This window comes from Myxine glutinosa, chromosome 1 (genome assembly GCF_964187855.1).
Source record: "Myxine glutinosa chromosome 1, kmMyxGlut1.1, whole genome shotgun sequence".
Taxonomy (NCBI): domain Eukaryota; kingdom Metazoa; phylum Chordata; class Myxini; order Myxiniformes; family Myxinidae; genus Myxine; species Myxine glutinosa.
The window spans coordinates 124,877,686-124,897,578 of record NC_136261.1 but is presented as its reverse complement, the minus strand read 5'-3'; the positions used below and the strand labels follow the sequence as shown (position 1 = coordinate 124,897,578).

At 42.7% G+C, this 19,893-nt stretch overlaps 2 protein-coding genes across 27 annotated transcripts in view; both read right to left on the bottom strand.

The window, feature by feature from the left end:
* PPFIBP1 (PPFIB scaffold protein 1) overlaps window positions 1-19,398 on the bottom strand; it is a gene marked incomplete in the record, with an annotated part of 228,414 nt that extends 209,016 nt beyond the window's left edge. For all 26 annotated transcript variants that reach the window (XM_078776731.1, XM_078776720.1, XM_078776734.1 and 23 more), the window contains 1 exon segment: window positions 19,299-19,398.
* The window catches only part of LOC137428074 (protein mono-ADP-ribosyltransferase PARP12), a 1,016,466-nt gene that overhangs the window by 703,579 nt on the left and 292,994 nt on the right, over window positions 1-19,893 (bottom strand). The gene's annotated exons all lie outside the window — the stretch shown is intronic.

The window sequence follows — 19,893 nt, the reverse complement described above, 5'->3', positions numbered from 1 at the left end:
TCACTCACTCACCGCAGGCAGGTTGGTGGTCTTTCTGTCTTCTACCGACTCCTCTCCGGCCTTGCTCCCCCAGCTCTCTCTGTGCTCTGTCCCCCCAATATTCCTTCAGGTCGCACAAGATCTGCCTGCAACCCTCTTCTGGTTAAACTGCCAAAGTCTAGGCTCTCTGCTCACCTTCACTCTTTCATTCCCCTTTTCTCCTGCCTCTGGAACAAACTCCCCCACTCCCTTCAATCCCACTCCTCCCTCCAGGTCTTTAAAACAGCTGTTCACCACCATCTCTTATCTTCCCCCATCGAAAACCTTGATCTTTTCTACCCCCGGTAATTCACCCCAGAGTCCTTGCAGTGTTCATATGTTTTAATCCTCTCCCACCTCCCCCCAAGTCCTCCCGATGTCCCTGCTCTCAAATGTTGTGTTTGTGTCCTTCCCCCTCTCTTTTGTGTCCTTCCCCCTCTCTCCCCATCTTGTCTACCGCTCCCCTTGTTTTTTGTGTTTTGTGTGTCGGTTTGTCTTTTTGTGTGATTAATGTTAGCTCTTTCACGAGCCTCGATCTTGTATACAAAAAAAAAAAAAAAAAAAAAAAAAAAAAATAGCTGTATGTTGAAATATGTTGAAAAAGTCAAAACTTTACATGCGGTGTACTTTACACCAGAGCCCAATTTTTCACGTGACTGTATGTGAACACCTGAAAATCACACATCTCATTCCAAAAGCATGGGCATTCGTATGGAGTTGTTCCCCACTTTGCTGCGATAACAGCCTCCACTCTTCTGGGAAGGCTTTCCACTAGATGTTGGAACATTGCTGAGGGGATTTGCTTCCATTCAGCCACAAGAACATTCGTGAGGTTGGGCAATGATGTTGGGCGATTAGGCCTGGGTTGCAGTCGGCGTTCCAATTCATCCCAAAGGTGTTCGATGGGGTTGTGGTCAGGGCTCGGTGCAGGCCAGTCAAGTTCTTCCACACCGATTTCGACAAACCATTTCTCGATGGACCCCGCTTTGTACACAGGGCCATTGTCATGCTGAAACAGGAAAGGTCCTTCCCCAAACCGTTGCCATAAAGTTAGAAGCACACAATCGTATAGAATGTCATTGTATGCTGTAGCGTCAAGATTTCCCTTCACTGGAACCAAGTGGCCGAGCCCGAACCATGAAAAACAGCCCCAGACCATTATTCCTCCTCCACCAAACTTTACAGTTGGCACTATGCATTTTGGCAGGTAGCGTTCTCCTGGCATCAGCCAAAACCAGATTCATCCGTCGGACTGCCAGATGGTGAAGCGAGATTCATCACTCCAGAGAACGCGTGTCCACTGCTCCAGAGCCCAATGGCGGCGAGCTTTACACCACTCCAGCCGACGCTTGGCATTGTGCATGATCTTAGGCTTGTATGCGGCTGCTCGGCTATGGAAACACATTTCATGAAGCTCCTGACAAACCAGTGTTGTGCTGACGCTGCTTCCAGAGGCAGTTTGGAACTCGGCAGTGAGTGATGCAACCGAGGACAGACGATTTTTATGCACTACGCGCTTCAGCAGTCGGTGGTCCCATTCTGTGAGCTTGTGTGGCCTACCACTTCGTGGTTGAGCTGTTGTTGCTCCTAGACGTTTCCACTTCACAATAACCGCACTTACACTTGACCGGGGCAGCTCTAACAGACCATAAATTTGACAAACTGACTTGTTGAAAAGGTGGCATCCTATGACGGTGCCACGTTGAAAGTCACTGAGCTCTTTGGTATGGCCCGTTCTACTGCCAATGTTTGTCTATGGAGATTGCATGGCTGTGTGCTTAATTATATATGCCTATCAGCAATGGTTGTCGCTAAAATAGCCGAATCCACTAATTAGAAGGGGTATCCGCATACTTTTGGGCATGTAGTGTAGCTCAACTGATCACAGAAAATGAAAGAAGAAGAAGAAGAACCACCTTTAGATGCCATTTCCCCCCGCAGAGCAGCGGTTGGCCTTTTTTCGGACACCGTGGTCCCCTTTTTGAAGCAATGTTTTTGTGGCTGGATGCCCTTCCTGCCGCCAAACCTGTTAGTCGCCTCTTGCAACACACAGGGAATTACCAGTGAACTGGTACTCAATTTGCTGACCTCGGAAAGATGACAGGCTGAGTCAACCCCCCTGGCATTAATTCAGCGATCGTGATCACAGAAAATGCTACAAAATATATTCCAGGAGGGAAATTTCATTCGACCTCGAATTCTTGAAGTGTTGAAACAGGAAAAATAAAGGTGTAAAATTTCCCAGCCATTCAAATGCACTCTGTGGTGCTCTGCCTGAGGGCAGGTTCAGCGCTGTCAGCGCAGGCCCACGGCAAAGATTACACAGAGTGGTTTGCTTTACCTTCCCAGTGGTAGTCGGGTCAGGAATTTGGAATTTTGCCAGGGTGCCAGCAATAACAATCCCACTCTTCACGAAAGATTGGGATCTTCAACATCCACCGATGGATGCCAGCAGAAGAGACACCCGCTTTAATGTCCATCTGAGGGACAGCACACTTCGTGATGTCCTGCCTGTGAAGCAATGAATCAAGTTTATCGTCGGATTGAGAATCAAAGCCAAGCTGGACAGCTCAAAAGCAAGTGTGCTACCTCCGCAGCAAACCGGATATCATTGCCATCCTATATGTCTGGCCCCATGCCACTCTATCTACAAGGAAATCATGCACTAAACACAACAAAAAAAGAAATGTTCTCATTGATAAGACATTTTAGAAACAATTTCATGTTATTTAGTCTGACTGGACGATGCAAACACACTCGAGAGTCTGAGCTGTCTAGCCTGGGTTGAATCTCAGCCCAGCTGTAAATTGCCATCCTGGTGTTTCACAGGCAATGTGATTCATAAACCGTCAGCCGGACGTTAATCTGGACATTTCATCTACCAGAATTTGTTGGTGGGTACTCAAGATTCCACGGTGTCCATCGCAAAACGTAGGCGAGCTACAGCCCTGGCCAAGTTCGAAATTCCTGCACACTCAGTCGAGTATCTCATGTCGGAGTGGCGACCTATCCAAAATTGTAACTCCAACCAAGAAACTACTTCAGCAAAGCTGATGCTCTGTATAGAGCATGGTGCACGATGATGATGATGGTGCACGATGATGATGGTGCACGATGATGATGGTGCACGATGATGATGGTGCACGATGATGATGGTGCACGATGATGATGATGATGATGATGATGATGATGATGGTGCACGATGATGATGGTGCACGATGATGATGATGATGATGATGATGATGATGATGATGATGATGCACGATGATGCACGATGATGCACGATGATGCACGATGATGAACGATGATGCACGATGATGCACGATGATGAACGATGATGCACGATGATGCACGATGATGATGTTGTTGTTGTTGTTGTTGTTGTTGTTGCAGAAGACATGCACTGTTATTTGGTCTAACAACAGCTTCCCTCCCCCCCATCCCCTTTCCGCCCCACCCCCATGCCTCCACCCCCCTCGTCCCCCACCTGTGAGCTGTGTAGTCTACGTTTGATTCCTAACTGAACTATTTTTTAAACCGATTGATTGGTATCAGGATGGTGGAATATGAAAGTGCATCATCCCTTAGAATGAAGGTTAAGTATCCCATTGGTTAACATTAGTTGGTGGCCATTCATGATGTTCTGAAGAGAAGGCGAATTATCACCGGCGCCATGGCCAAATCATAAATTCCTGCCAAAATCACCGACAGACAAACGTCAGGCCAGACAAGACCAGTCAGTCCATGAAAGACTTTTGGTCAAACACGTCCCCCGGAAAAGCCCACGGAAGGCCGGAACCATTTCATGATTTAATCCATTAAAATCAAAGTAGATTTAATGCTATCGATTCGATTTATTAAATTTTACGAAATGTAACGTTACCCTTCAAGCCACGAACAAAGCTTTAAAAGGCTTTTTCATATATTCCGTTCACCAAATTCCAACACCCACGCCATATCCCGGGCAAAGCGGAAATATCAAATGGAGCATATGGATCGCATTAGTACCGATGCCTGTACTGTGGTAGGTTATTCCGTGCGGATAACATGCAGGAATTACCCTTTACACATTTATCGAAACCAATTCAATAGTAAAAGCACAGAAAGCACCAGTCTTTCAAACGAGTCAATTTGAGATGCAAATGAAAGAGATTTGTGAAAAAGAATAAATGAACAAAGTCGAGCTGGAGACAGTGGAAGAAGTAACTCGTGATTCCAGAAAATAACCACGACCTGCACTGCTGAAACAAGCGGGGCTCTGATTCCGTCCAGCCCTCGGCCTTCCCCATTCCACAGCCCGGTTGAGACTATACATTCTTCATTCACTTGCTTTTCTAAGGACAGTTAGAAAATATACAGGGTCAGTGGGAAATTATTTGCGGCAAATGCAAGAGACTCGCTATAGAACGAAAAGCCATTTCACAATGTACGATTCAGGTTCGAGCCAGGTGAACCAAAAGTGGTAAACTTTTGGATCTTCAATCCCACTCCACCCTCCAGGTCTTTAAAACAGCTGTTCACCACCATCTCTTATCTTCGCCCATCCAAAACCTTGATCTTTTCTACCCCCGCTAATTTCACCCCAAATCCACTTTTTTGGAATACCAACTTCTGTCCTGGAAGTCCTTGGTGTCCTTGTGTTTTATACTTCTCCCCCCCCCCCCCCTTCCCATGCCTCCTCCCCCCAACACATCTCCCTGCTCTCAAATGTTGTGTTTGTGTGCTTCCCCTTCTCTCCCCATCTTGTCTTCCGCTCCCTCTTTTTATATATTTTGTTTGTCTGGTTGATTTGTTTGTGAAGTAAATGTCAGCTCTTTCACGAGCCTCGATTCAGTGTACAAAAAAATAATAATAATACAAATGTGCCAAATTGCAGATCTCAGCTCAAATAATTTTTTTAATAAACGCCCTCCCCACAACTATAGATCTCTTGACCATGGATGTGCATTTGTAAGTGTTTCGCACTACCTTCAAAGGCCTAATGCAAACCACTTATAAGGTAACTGAACTATGACCACAGAATAATTCAAGTCTCATTTTAAGTCCAGTTTTAATTGCATTTTACTAAATTGACTTCTTCTACAATCAAATAAAATATAATTTCTTAAGCTCATGAGCCATTGGGAGGAGAAATAAAATCACCTGTAATCGGTCTTCCTTTCAAAAGTAACCCCTTCCTGGACAAAGTCAGAGACCATGATATCTCAGGCCCAATAAGCATTTATTCCAAACTTCATCATACCACGAGTATATTAAATAAGGCAATTCTCTGTATCATGTATGTGTGTATGTACATCTGAAAGTCATAGGAAAAAAACAGGGCAGCCCTGACCTTCACCAAATTTTGCATACGTGTTGGTAGTAACCAGGATCAGGTCATGGGTGGAAAGAAAAATCCCTCTGCCCTTCCCCCCTCCTGTGATGGTGCGAGAGAGGGGGAGACACGACTTGCCAATGATCCTGCAGAAAACGGGTGTTTCTAGTAGTGAAAAAATGTTAAGTCTTCCTCACAAAAGTACATCCTTCTAGGATAAAGTGAGGAATTTCACAAAAATGTAGGAATTGTACTGCAAGCCCTGCCTTGCAATACAACAACTATGACTACAGTCATTGGGCTGCAGTTGAATCCACAAATCTCCAATGGCGATTTCTGGAAAATAAAGGGAAAGCCAGTTTAAACCCTGAGCAGAACTTGACACCTTGGCCTTGCACACCAGTAATGCTCTATTTTGAAACCTACACTTAGAATATTTGACGAAATAGAAAATCAATTTTATTGCTATTAAAGGCTGGACTCAAAAGAAATAAATAATAATAAAATAAAAAAACAAGGAAAAAGCCAGACGCTCTTCAGACAAAGAACACTACATGTAATGGAATGTGGTAGCAGAAGGAATGTGATACAGGGGAGGTGTAATTAGAGGGCAGTGAGAGACAAATTGTAGATGTTTGCTGTATCTACTGGTTGCTACCAGAAAGTTAGTGTATATTGCAACAGTTACATGGGAGTATTAAAAATGTTTACACCAGCATTAGTCATGGACAGTTATTTTATGTTTCAGAAAAAACTGGTTTAAAGGTGAGTCACATGCATAAAAGGTATTCATGGATTTTAATCGAATGGAAATCTAGAAAAGTACATTTACCATCTTCAAAGAGACTGCTAGTACGCATTTCAATTGCAATCTCGTGCAAGTTATCAGCTGGTCATAAAAATAAAGCGCCACAAGAAATTAGATCACCTTTGCATATTAGAAAACGAGTCATTAAAAGGTGGACAGGTTATAAAAGAAAATGAAAAGATACACACCAACCTCAATTTATCCAATGAATCTAAAATGGGGACCATGCAGTGACAAAACGTATGCAGTACCAGCAAATCTATAATAAGACAACTAGAAAACTTTCCAAAAACAAAAACAAACAAATAAACAAGAAGACGTCATGCGTAGCACGATACTTGCAAAATCTGCCCTCCCCCACTCCCCCAAAAGTTTTCCATTGATACAGCAAATTGTCCATTTCATGAAGATAAAAATTTACAATCTTGATCAAAGTTCGGGTCAACAGGATGAAAAGTGACGATTTTTCAGATGAAAAATGAGGATTTTAGAAATTTGGCCTATGTTGACCTTTTGGCCTATGTTGATCTTTTGGCCTATGTTCACCTAAAATATAATGTGTGGTTGAATTCAGTGACCAGATATGCAAGTCCTCTTCAAATTTCAAGTCAATCAGATGAAAATTGAGGATTTTAGAAATGTGGCCCATGTTGACCTTTTGGCCTATGTTGACCTCAAATATACTTCGTGGTTGAATTCAGTGACCAGATATGCAAATCCTCTTCAAATTTCAAGTCAATTGGATGAAAAATGAGGATTTTAGAAATTTGGCCTATGTTGACCTTTTGGCCTATGTTCACCTAAAATATAATTTGTGGTTGAATTCAGTGACCAGATATGCAAGTCTTCTTCAAATTTCAAGTCAATTGGATGAAAATTGAGGATTTTATAAATTTGGCCTATGTTGACCTTTTGGCATATGTTGACCTTTTGGCATATGTTGACCTCAAGAATACTTGGTGGTTGAATTCAGTGACCATATATGCAAGTCCTCTCCAAATTTCAAGTCAATTGGATGAAAATTGAGGATTTTAGAAATTTGGCCTATGTTGACATTTTGGCCTATGTTGACCTCAATAATACTTGGTGGTTGAATTCAGTGACCAGATATGCAAGACCTCTTCAAATTTCAAGTCAATTGGATGAAAATTGAGGATTTTAGAAATTTGGCCTATGTTGACCTTTTGGCATATGTTGACCTTTTGGCATATGTTGACCTCAAGAATACTTGGTGGTTGAATTCAGTGACCAGATATGCAAGTCCTCTCCAAATTTCAAGTCAATTGGATGAAAATTGAGGATTTTAGAAATTTGGCCTATGTTGACATTTTGGCCTATGTTGACCTCAAAAATACTTGGTGGTTGAATTCAGTGACCAGATATGCAAGTGGTGTTCAAATTTCAAGTCAATCGGATGAAAATTGAGGATTTTAGAAATTTAGCAAATTTGGTGACCTTTGGCCTATGTTGACCTTTTGACGTATTGACCCCAAAAACAATAGGCTTCTTGCTTTTGACCAACTCTACCATTTGGTGAAGTTTGGTGAAGATCGTGACCTGTAGGCCGGTGACAAACAGACAAACAAACAAACAGACAGACAGACAGAACCACAAACACAACCGACCAATATCTTCGATTTTGCAAGTAATAAACAAGAAGACATCATGCGGAGCACGATACTTGCAAATTACGCCCCCCCCCCCCCCTCCCCAAGAAAAAAAATTCCATTGATACAGCAAATTGTCCATTTCATCAAGATTAAAATTGACAATCTTGATCAAACCTCGGGTCAATAGGAAGAAAATTGACGATTTTTCAGATGAAATGATGATTTTGGAAGGTTGACCTTGAGTTGACCTTTGACCTTTTGACCCCAAAAATAGTTGGTTTCCCTATTTGGTGACTCAATATGCAAATGCTGTTCAATTTTCAAGTCAATCGGTTGAGAATTGACGGCTTTTTAGATGAAAATTGATGATTTTTAAAAGTTGACCTTAAGTTGACCTTTGACCTTTTGACCTCAAAAATAGTTCATTTCCCAATTTAGTGACTTGATATACAAATGCTATTCAATTTTCAAGTCAATCGGATTTTAAAATGGCGATTTTAGAAATTTGACCTCCAGATGACCTTTGACCTCAAAATCAATAGGCTTCTCCATTGGGACGACTTATACAACTTGGTGAAGTTTTGTGACGATCGGTTTAGAATTGTGACCTGTAGGCCGGTGACAAACAGACAAACAGACAGAACCACAAACGGAACCGACCAATATACTTGAAAAATCTTCGATTTTGCAAGTAATAATGGGATATCCTATAATCTACAGGGTAGAATAATTGGTGCGATAACCATTCAGCTGTAAAATTGGAGTTCGGTCACAGACTTGACCAAAACGACCAGTGTTTTGAAGGTGACGCTGCATCTAGGAACGCAGTGCCCCACAAGTGGCAATATTATTCCACCTGTACTGTACTTGCAATATGTAAAATATCCCATAATAACTTTTTAAAACAGGCCACTGTGTTCCAGTCCCACTTTTAAATTCCCTTTTATAACTCAGTGGGAGTGCTGGAGTGTGGACACAGCATTGATAAAATTGGGTCATATATGCCACCCATGTGTCCAAATCTTTTTTTTTTTAACCAAGAAAAACAACAAGATGAGGACAGCTTATAGTTTACTCATCTTCATGCAATCACCTACAAATGAAAGCTTAAAAAAAGGACTTCTACAGTGCCTTCATAAAGTATTCACACCCCTTCACTTTTTCACATTTTGATGCGTTACGCCGTTACAGCCTGAATATAGAATTGATTAAATTTAGATTTTTTTATCACTAATCTAACATAATACCTCATAATGTCAAAGTGAATTTTTTTTTTTGAAAATATTTACAAACAAATTAAAAATGAAAAGCTGAAATGTCTTGAAACAATAAGTATTAAACCACTTTGCTATGACACTCCAAATTGAGCTCAGCTGCATCCAATTTCCTTTGATCACCCTTTGATCATCTCTACAACTTGATTGCAGTCCACCAGTGGCCAATTCAATCGATTTGACAGGATTTAGAAAGAAACACACCTTTCTGTATAAGGTCCCGGAGGTGAGTGCATATCAGAGCAGAAACTCTACCATGAAGTCCAAGGAACTGTCCGTTGAATAGTATAAAACAATTTATATCGTTAAATTTCCCCAGAAACACTTCCTCCTGTTAATGGGTGTAGCATGCTGCCCGAAACGTTGAGGCCTACTTTCCTTCATTTTCTTTTGCTTTGGAGTTGTTTTTTTTAAGTATAACGGATATAAATAGCTCTTTTGAGAGCCAATACATGGTGTAAACCATAAACCTTTTACTTTTAATTTCAAGAGTGTTGAAAGTTCCCAAGAGCACAGTGAGCTCCATCATTAGGAAATGGAAAGATTATGTAACAACCCAGACTCTTCCTAGAGTTGGCCGACCGACCAAAGTGAACAACCGGGCAAGGACCTTGGTCAGGGAGGTCACCAATAACCCAATGACCACTCTGAAAGAACTACAGGGTTCCTTGGCTGAGATGGGAAAATGTGCAGGAGGTACAACAGTCTCTGAAGCACTTCACAAATCTAAGATTTATGGGAGTGGCCAGATGGAAGTCACTTCTGAGAAAAAGGCACATGACAAGACGCCTGGAGTTTAGAAAAAGGCACATGAAAGACACTGAGAGCATGAGGCAAAATATTCTGTGGTCTGATGAGATGAAAATTGAACTCCTTTTGAACGCCTGAATGCAAAGCGCTAAATTTGGCAGAAACTGAGTACAGTTCAGCACTCATCTAACAGCATCCCTACTGTGAAGCATGGTGATGGCAGCATCATGCTATGGGGATGCTTTCCAGCAGCAGGGACTGGAAAACCTGTAAGAATAGAGGGAACAAGAAATGGAGCCAAATACCGGCAAACCCTTGAGGAGAACCTGCTTCAGAGTACAAAAGACCTTAAACTGCCATGAAGATTTACATTCCAACAGGATAATAACCCCAAGCATATACCCAAAACAACACTGGCATGGCTTCAGAACAAGAACGGGAAAGTCCTCGAGTGGCCCAGCCAAAGCGCAGATTTGAATCCAATTGAGTATCCATGGAAAGACTTGAAGATTGCTGTGCACCGACGCTTCCCATTAAATTTGACAGAGCTTGAGCAAATCTGCAAGGAAGAATGGAAGAAACTCCCCCAAATCCAGATGCGCAAAGCCGATACAGACATACGCAAGAAGACTAGGAGCTGTAGTCACTGCCAAAGTGCTTCTACAAAGTATTAACTCAGGGGGTTGAATGCTTATGTAAATTAGATATTTCTGTATTTCATTTCTAATTATTTTTGTTAAAATTTCTATAAAAATAATTCATTTGACATTATGGGATCTGTAGATCAGTGACAAAAAAATCTCAATTTAATCAATTTTAAATTCAGGATATAACACAACTAAATGTGAAAAAGTCAAGGGGTGTGTTAAGGGGTGTTAAGGGGTGTGTAACCCCTTAACGTCCGACCTCGTTCAGAGTTTCCTCTTTTTTCTTCCACTTCTGTGACTGAGAGTTTATGCCTGTATCCATCTTGATCACCCCATGTCCTCTCCTCACCATCAATCTTCCCCCACATCCCTTATCCTTCTAAGTCCCCCTCAATCAGGCTGCTAGTGAATGTCTGTCCCGCACCCATGCCCTCTCTCAACCTCCCTTTTTATTGTTCTTTTTGTTTTGTTACATAGTGATCCATTCTGTGTTCCAACTCTTCCACAAGCCTCAACACTGTACACAAAAAAAACAGGGGATGCGATTTATTTCAGTTAAATGTACATTCACACTACAAGTCAATTAAATGCTTGCAAAATGGGGTCGTAGTGCCCTTTTGAAGAGAAAGTGAAATTTTTTTTAATGTGCACATTAAAGTGACTAAAGGATTTAAGCAGAATCTCTTTGCAACATGTCCATTGGGTTCGGCGAAGGGGAGTTTGGAAGGAAAAAAACCATTTTCTTGTTTCATGCTTGATACAACACCATGTTCAGAAATAGTTTACCAACAATTCAAATGTATATTTTGCAATTCTAACGAATTATCCTGCAAGATTATATTGAACAACCATCAATATTAGCCTTCTTGTTTTTTGTTTAGAGAGTCGAGGCTCGTTAAAGAGCTCTAACAATGAATGGATCAGGATGCAACAGGACAAAAGGAACAGCAGAGAAAGGGGGGCAACACCAACAGCAGGGTTGAAGGACAAAATAGGGGGAGACTTGGACAAATAATGGGCATGAGAAGGAATGAGGAGTAGAGGACACCGCATGGGGTGGACAAGATGGATACAGATGCCCTTATGACTTGCATTATCGATGGGCCGGCAGGATGACCTAGAGTTAAGCACAATCGCTTCTTTTTTTTTTCTTTTTCTTTTTTTTAATACAGGATCGAGGCTTGTGAAAGCTAACATTTATCACACAAAAAATCAAACAGGCACACAAAACATATAATAAGGGGAGTGGTAGACAAGATGGGGAGAGAAGGGGAAGCACACAAACAACATTTGAGAGCAGGGACATCGGGAGATCTGTGGGAGGGAGAGGGTTTGGGGGGAGGAGGCATGGGAAAGGGGGGGGGAGTGGTGGGAGAAGTATAAAACACAAGGACACTGCAGTCTAAGTCTAAGCTGTCTAGCCTGAGTTTGAATTCCGACACCAGCCATAAACTGTCATCCCGATGTTTCACAGACAGATCGATTCATCAATGCATGTGCTGTCCATCGGATGGACGTTAAACGGTATCCCCTCTGCTGGCATTAGTTGGTAGATGTTAAAGATCACACGGTGTCCTTTGTGAAAAGTTAGTGAGCTATCGCCAGCACCATGACCAAATTTCAAATTCCTGCCATTACCTTAGACAAACAAGAAGCCTGGCCAGCCGGATCGTGAAAGACTTGGGCTAGGCTTCCCCGGCCAACCTCAAGAATGTTAGCATACCGGTAATTGTGGCCATTGAAGAAGAATTAATCCGACAAAGGAAATTTTTAAACGGTGCAGGAATGTAGAATTTGTTCAAAATGCCAGAAATAACACCTCTTCATGAATCATACGCTGGGATATCTAATGTCCAACTGCTATTGTTAGAAGATGGGATAACAGTTTAACGTCTATCCGATGGATGGCACACACATTGATGACTCGCCCTACATGGTGGGGTTAGTTAGGTCCAAAACTTCAATTCCGTGACCATTTTCTGGCTAGTAAGGTTTGACGATCGATTTGACTTCTATTGACATTTTATAACAAAAATAGCCTCTATGTCCCTCCCAAAAATCCCGGCATTTTTCGCCAGAGGCCCGAATCCAAGATGACCGCCGGCACTATCTTGAAAAATTAAGTTTTGAACCAGAACACCTAGAATCACGCACAGACACTTTTTGGGGTATTCATAAAATTCATAAAATTCATTTTGGGGATTCATAAGTCATAAAAGGGAATTTGACCACGAGGATTCCGAATCTGACATTAGTTTGACGTTATGACATTATTTTGACCCAGAAATCCAAGATGGCCACCATCCAGTAGGGCGAAAATGCAACTTTTAAATGGGAGAACATATGATCATGAATTAACACATTATTTTGGCTAAATCTATACTGGCCACGGAATTGAGGTCCTGATTAGTGAATTGCTATTTTCTTGTTTTTTATTTGTCTGTGTGTGTAATGTCATATACTTATTTCTGTCTTTCCAGGGAGTATACGAGCGAATGAGATGGCACTGAGAAGCGCAGTATTCAGAAGATAGCTGTCAAGAGAATGTCCACTGTTCCGTGTGTCCTCCAGTGTGGCGGGCTTTGCAATGAAGCCACTGATGTCGTTACCTCCGTTGAGAGTTGGGAAAATCTCAAGAAAAAAGCCCTGTTATGGAGCGGTCTTGACAAGTTCGGAGACGTTTATGCAACAGTCAATTGGGATAATGGTCCCGGCAGACAATGTGTCCATAAATCATGTAGGCTGACCTTATGGAATGCTAATAAACTGGAGCAGGCCAAGACAAGACAGAAAAAACGAGAAGTCAAGGAATGCCAATCTCAGTCTTCGTCCATGTCTGAGGCTTTCCCCCCGGCTGCTTCTCCACCTGCCAAGCGGCTGCGATCAAGTGTAGAAGGGCTGATACATGAAAAAACAAAATGTGTCTGGTGCTGTAAACCGGAGTCGGCAAAGCACCCAGAATCAAAGCTGTCCCTGATTTCGTATGATAATGCATGGGCAACGTTCAAGAGTCACACGGTGGTCCTCGAAGATCAGAGCATGCGAGACAGAATCAACTGTGTGATCGATTATGCAGCTGATGACCCATATGCGATTGAGATCAGATATCACAACAAATGCTGGTTGAAATATGTGCGTAGTTACCAGAAAATGAGTGAAGATGACAAACTCCCACGCATGCACAATGTCAATCTCCGTGAGGCTCAGACTATCTTCTTTGACCACATCAGAACAGTTATCTTTGAGGAACGTGAGCTAAGGTCACTACAGAGCCTCCTCAAAGACTACAGCTCTATCATATCTCGGTATGGCTTCTCAACATCCAGCATCAAGTCATCCTTTATCAAAGATATCCTGACCCGGGAGTTTGAGGGCAAGATCGGCTTCCACTCCCGCCCTCAGAGAAACCAGAGAGACCTAGTCTATGACACGTCTGGGGGTGGTTCATATGTTGAAGCAGCACTCTCCGCCATCGGTGTTGGCAGTGAACAACTGGTGCACAATGTGGCTAAGCAGCTCAAGGATGATGTCAAGTCAATCAAACCCATCCCATGGCCGCCAAGAGTCGAGGAGCTAGAAGAGGAGGAAGAGCTCTCGCCTCTCATGGTGCAGCTGCTATCTGCTTTGCAGGGGAAGAAGGAGGTAGATCTGTCTCCCAGCACACTCTCTCTCACCTCTCTCATCACGCAGTACATTACAAAGCGACCCACCACTACCGCCATCAATGCCACCGTCACCCTTCATGGGATGACTCGCAGCAAGGAGCTTATTGACTCTTACTACAAGCTGGGCATGGGGATCAGCTACCCGAACGTGCTTCTCCTACGTGACCTCTGGACCATGCATGACCTCGAGCGATGTTTGATCTGTCCTGATGAGATCGCTGAGGGAGAACCAAGCATTAGTATCATTGACAATGATGACTTTACCAACGACACGTTGACAGGGAGTGTTGATGCAGAGATTGTCTACTCTGTTGGCTCCCACTGCACCAATTTGTCAACCCAGCAACCAATGGAGAACTACAGCTTTGACCAGTCTGAGGCTGATACTGTCCTCTTTTCTGCTTACGCAGTTCTGCGTGAATCAGGCTACAGTGGCCCTGTTGTCATTGATACCGCTGATACCGATGCCTATGTCGCGGCAGCAGTCATCTCGCAGCAGCTGCTGTATCAAGAGGAAGAAGGAGACTATCTTATGTCATGGCCTGGTTAATGACGAGATGGCAGACTGTATTGTGCAGCTGCACTCTGCACTGTATGACAGGCTGTGATGCCAACTCAGGCTTCTATGGCAAGGGTAAGAAGTTGGTGTATGACCGGGTGGCGAAGAGCCCTGTGGCTAGAAGAGGAGGAAGAGCTCTCGCCTCTCATGGTGCTGCTGCTATCTGCTTTGCAGGGGAAGGAGGAGGTAGATCTGTCTCCCAGCACACTCTCTCTCACCTCTCTCATCACGCAGTACATTTCGACTGGTCGACCTCGCCAGGTCGACCAAAATTAATTTCCAGGCGTGAATGGATATTCCACAACGTTCCTCCTGCCCTTTGAACAAAATCCGTACATAGTGGAACATCAGCAAAATAAAGCACTCCCGAGTGGTCATCAGCTCTCGCTGTGTGGAGATAGCCTTGACCTTGAGGAGGAGGTGCTAGAGGAGCTCTTCCAGTTCACACGACATGTCATCTATGGCGACGAAAAGAGTAGCACCATGGCTGAGGCCCGTGCAGCAAAGTGGAAGACACTGAAAAACAAATCATTTATCCGTCTCCCTCCAGATGCAGACAGCCTACGCCAACACTGCCTCCGAGCAAACTACTTGGCATATCTTGTGCATCATCCCTCCAAGAAACACCACCCCTCGCCACTCGTACATGGCTGGGAGCTGGTGGGTGGTCGCTGTCGCCCTGTCCGCCACACGCAACCTGCTCTCCCGACACATCTACCTGCACCAGGCCCAGCTGAAGAGAGTGAGGAAGATGAGAGCCAGGAGGGGAATGAGGAGCGAGATGATGATGTACAAAGGCAGGGAGATTCATCGGAATCTGATGATTCAGATTCTAGTGAAGCAGAATGCTCTGATTCGGACTAATCATATAATTAAAGGTCATATTGATTAATTACTTCATTTGAAAACTGTTCAAGTCTCCCGCGATGAAGCTATCTCTGAGGGCCTTTCACTCACTCACCGCAGGCAGGTAGGTGGCCTTTCTGTCTTCTACCGACTCCTCTCCGGCCTTGCTCCCCCAGCTCTCTCTGTGCTCTGTCCCCCAAATATTCCTACAGGTCGCACAAGATCTGCCAGCAACCCTCTGATGGTTAAACTGCCGAAATCTCGGCTCTCTGCTCACCTTCACTCTTTCATTCCTCTTTTCTCCCGCCTGTGGAACAAACTCCCACACTCCCTTCAATCCCTCTCCTCCCTCCAGGTCTTTAAAACAGCTGTTCACCACCATCTCTTATCTTCCCCCATCCATAACCTTGATCTTTTCTACCCCCACTAATTCACCACAGATCCACCTTGTTTGAAATTCCAACTTCTTTCCTGGAAATCCTGGCAGTGTCCATATGTTTATACCTCTCCCACCCCCCCCCCCCCCTTCACCTGCCTCCCCCCCTTCACATGCCTCCCCCCCAAAGCCCTCTCCCTCCCACAGATCTCTCGATGTCTCCATGTCTCTCGGTCCCTGCTCTCAAATGTTGTGTTTGTGTCCTTCCCCCTCTCTCCCCATCTTGTCTACCGCTCCCGATGTTATTTGTTTTATGTGTCTGTTTGTCTTTCTGTGTGATTAATGTTCGCTCTTTCACGAGCCTCGATCTTGTATACAAAAAAAAAGAAAAAAAAAAAAAAAAAAGTCACAGCTATTAAAAATAGCTTATTTTGAAGTGTAATGAGTTTACTTGTCATGCAATCATCAATTACTTTACTGCAAGATATCCTTATGGAGGTAGTTTCTTTAACATGTTTAAGTACAAAAGTTGCATTTTCGCTCTACTGGATGGTGGCCATCTTGGATTTCTGGGTCAAAATAATGTCATAACGTCAAACTAATGTCAGATTCGGAATCCTCGTGGTCAAATTACCCAAAAAAGTGTCTGTACGTGATTCTAGGTGTTCTGGTTCAAAACTTAATTTTTAAAGATAGTGCCGGCGGTCATCTTGGATTCGGGCCTCTGGCGAAAAATGCCGGGATTTTTGGGAGGGACATAGAGGCTATTTTTGTTATAAAATGTCAATAGAAGTCAATCATCAATCGTCAAACCTTACTAGCCAGAAAATGGTCACGGAATTGAAGTTTTGGACCTAACTAGGTTGAGCATGTTATTAACACTAGCGCAGTTCGGCTCGCTGCGCTCGCCTCACCACATGTCTCTACAGAGGCACGGGCTTCTTTTAACTGAGGATAATGACCTGACTGAACTTGAGTTACTGTGTTGTCATGATTTCCACCAAACATAATACAAACATTTCTTTTCTACAAATATATGTGTAATATTGGGGATATTATTTATTTGTAATTGATTTGTAATCGAAGAAAGTCCAAGTGGTCTAACACTCTAAATGGTCAAGGGTCCAAGCTGGTCTAATGGGTCTAAACCTTATGGGTCTTTGGGGTCTTAAGGGTCTTCATGGTCTTTAATGGTCATCAGGATCTTTGTGTATTTTGGGTTTTCAGAGTCTGTAGGGTCTTTTGCGTCTTCGTGGTATTTTGGGTCCTCTAGGTCTTTTGGGTCTTTGGAGTCTTTGGGCTCTTTAAGGTATTCGGGATTCTTTGGGTCTTTGGGTTATTTTGAGGTATTGAAGTGTCTTCAATCGTCTAAGGGGTCTCAGCAGTCTAAAGGATCGAAATGTATATTCCAACAGTATGTGATTAATAGATGTACACAAATGTACACCAATCAGAGATGAGGATCTGGTCACATGACACGAGGACAGCGTTTGGAACCATTGCAGTTGCATATTTTACTAAAAGGAAATATAATAACCTTCTGTGGAACGTTTTGGTTGCCCCACAGGGTGTCGTAAGGTAGGGAGGTTTCAGAAATTCCTCAATACAATTATGATTTTGAAATGCGATCGACACGGACCTTGCTACCGAATCTGGAAGTGAACAGACGGTAAGGGTTCGTTGATTTAATAATATCTCATTACAACCGTGATTTAACGTTATATTTTGATGATGTGTTAATATTATGGTATTAATTTGTGATTGGAATGATGAATGAAGCTGTTTGGAATGAAAATATAGAGATAATGAGTTCAAAGCAGAATGAGGAAATGACGTAAAGGTTTCCATCCGTGACATTCGTGGATTCCCCATTTGCAGTTTCACCATTGACTGGATATAGCAACATTCAGAATGGGTATGTTTTTTGTCCAAGTCCTTCACTAACCTGCCTGACGTCCGACTGAAGGTGGCACAGGAATGTGGAATTTATTGGTTCATCGTTTTCCATTCGCCGTTTTGTTTTTACCCAAGGCATTCACGAACTGGCTGTCCATGCCTGAAGTCAAAAAAAGTAATACTTACACTATTTGCTAACTGGTAACTGGTATCCCCACCCAGGTCATACTATCCTCTTCAACTGAAGTAGCAACAAGCCCAGCTACGCCGTTGTTAGACTATCGGTCTTGTTCGGATATGAATTGCAATTCAACCAATTATGGCTGGAATACCATTTCACTGATGTAGTCATTGTTACCACCCTATATATTGCATGGCGAGTTGACGACATATGCCAAGTCTCATTTCTTTTCGTTGAGTGGTTTCAGAGAAAATTGTATCCAATTTTTTTTCCTTTAATTCACCATGGCTGCCATGCTATGTAACATATGACATCAGAATTAGCAAGAAAATAATTTATATGAGGAGTCACTCTTACGTTTAAATATTTACATCAATCAGAAAAGCGGTTGCAGAGAAACCCATTGTTAACGCGAAAATACACACAACGCACGCACGCACACGCACACACACACACACACACCTCGTTTTTTCATTTCTGTTCCTTACAATTCTATCCCTCTCTTTCACACACACACACACACACACACACACACACACACACACACACACACACACACACACACACACACACACACTGCAATAGTCTCACATCACTTTCGGGGCAACAATAATACTGGTAATAGTAATATCGTCAATTTTTCTACCAAAATTAATTTCCAGGCATGAATGGATATTCCACAATGTTCCTCCTGCCCTTTGAACAAAATCCATACATAGTGGAACATCAGCAAAATAAAGCACTCCCGAGTGGTCATCAGTTTGTACACTCCAACTTGAATTATTATTTTCCGAGTTCACACAATATATGAAATCATTCATTTAAAGAGGGCCATGACGAAACAAGTTGCTCCTGCAACACTTGTGACTCAATTCGGAATTAGCTCGGAATAATTAATCACAACACAAACCCTCGCCTTTCAAACAATCAGCAAAATATAATAATTAATAATAATAATAAAAATGTTAATATTAGCAAGTCAGATAATGAAACAAAAATAATAAGAGCAAGACAAGTCAAAAGACCTGTTTATAAGTATGGCATAATGCGGTAATAAGACAAAAAAATCGCCTTTTGCCTTTGGGGGAGAATAAGAATGGAGAGTATCCAGAGAGTGAAGGGTGAGTAGAGGATAGCTCAAATAAACACCAGTGAAGGAAAGGCAGGAACGCTAAAGTTCGTGCATAGTAGTGAATGACAGGGCGCGGATCTCTCGACTCTTCACTTCAGTTTCAGTGTAACTTTATACATCAAAAAGAGCCGATTCGCTAAACCATCTACAGAGGCCACTTATAATCTTAAAGTCAAAGTATTGCGAGAGAAAACGATTTGTAACAAGCACGGCCTCACTTACAATTGCCAATGGAGCGTTTTACGATGAGGAGCAAGCCACGTCTCACACTATAAACATTCTCAATCCGGCGAACGAGTCACGCAGAAGCGCCATGTTGCAGTGACGTCATGACGCCGCAATCGTAACGGTTACATAAATTTAGTACGTCATCACGTCGCTTTGCTACGCGGCAAGGGCAATAGGACATGCGAATATGAATTTTTCTGTATTGCTTCTCTTGCAATGACTCTCCTTACACTTACAGTTGTTTCGCTTGTTATTAAATAACTCCTGTTAATTTGAGTTTTCTTCCACATCGAATATTAAACACCACATGTAGGAGCTCGACATTCAAGCCTTAGAAGGACATGCTCAAGAGGTGACGTTTGTTTACTTTTACACGAATAACAATTATGACATCGTAATGTAATTTATGGGGACTTGTTAATAACCTTCCTGTGGAAAATGAATATTTAATATCCCAATAATTGGTATGGTACATGTTGTTCAGGTCAGATATTAGCATCGCGGTGTCAGTGAATCCGGCTGAATCTTCTTCCTCTTAGTACCCTTATTCTTCTTCTTCTTCAAAAACTACACTCACAACTTCGATATA